This window comes from Limulus polyphemus, unplaced genomic scaffold (genome assembly GCF_000517525.1).
Source record: "Limulus polyphemus unplaced genomic scaffold, Limulus_polyphemus-2.1.2 Scaffold1335, whole genome shotgun sequence".
In the NCBI taxonomy this organism is placed as follows: Eukaryota; Metazoa; Arthropoda; class Merostomata; order Xiphosura; family Limulidae; genus Limulus; species Limulus polyphemus.
Window position 1 is genome coordinate 288,347 of NW_013666945.1, and position 1,372 is coordinate 289,718.

The window sequence follows — 1,372 nt, forward strand, 5'->3', positions numbered from 1 at the left end:
CTATCTTATCAATGAAATTATTTTCCTTTATCGTAAAAACCTATGGTAAGAATTTAGAAGTTTAAACTTGACTGCATACGTTCTAATTACTGAATAACACGAGTATTAATCTTAAAGCTTACCAGCGTAAAATTCAATCACATACTATGAATACAAATGGGCACTCATGAATAACCACGAATCAAAATTAAACTAGAAGAAAGTACTTAGTTCTAACTAATGTAATCATCGGTAGTGACAAAAAGAGAGAGAGAAAAAAACATTACTGGACAGCATAATTTAACTTTGTCCTATCATGCTTGATGTCTGACGAATTTGAAAAATGGTGAAATAAAGCAGCGTGATATAAGGAAATGAACTCTAAGTACGGTTTGGATTATTTGCAATATTAAAGATAATAACGCCGAAAATCAGTCAGAAAGTATAACAGTACTTCATTTACCTTCTTCAGCTAACTTAGTTTTAAAACATAAGAAAAACCCAGTAAAACATTATTCTATTCTATCTATAAAATGTATCATTTTTCTGATACAAAAAGTTTTAAAAGTGAAAAACTTGTTTCTTACCTCAAAAAAAGAAAATATTGTTTTCAAGTATATAACACTATTTTGACATCTACTGTTTCATAACAGAAAAAAATTCACGTGAGTGTGCTAATATTGAAGATGAACATTATATTAAATTGTCAAACATTTGCCTTTAATTGTCACTATAGTTTCTAATTATATTTTAATTTTCATATTTTCCATTCCAGTATGATGCAATATACAGAACCCAACAGTAATGATTATATGAAAAAGTATTTAATCTGAAGGTTAGAAGACAAAACAGACAAGCTATAAACGTATGCAGAACCCAACAATAGTGATGGAAATAAAAAAGTATTTAATCTGGAGATTAGAAGACAAAACAGACAAACTATAAACGTATGCAGAACCCAACAATAGTGATGGAAATAAAAAAGTATTTAATCTGGAGATTAGAAAACAAGTTATAAACATGCGCAGAAACTAATGGTAATGGTCAAATAAAAGACGTATTTACTCTGTAGATTATAAAATAAAACATACATACCAGCTAAACTTATGCAGAACTCTGACATAATAATATAAATAAAAACATCTTTAATATGATGGGTAGAAAACAAAACACACAGACCAACCAGCTAAAGTTGATAAGCTTCACACAGATCACAGTAATATGAGGAGTGTCGGCGGACGGCGTTCAAGTTTACTCACTGAATTTCTATTGATTTTCGAATTCGAAACTTGCACTTCTTCAACACAAACATACAACAGTCGAACTATGGCTACGTTAAGTCGGTGAAATTCAAAAGGTAAAACCACGACAAGAAATAGTTTTTGGTGTACAT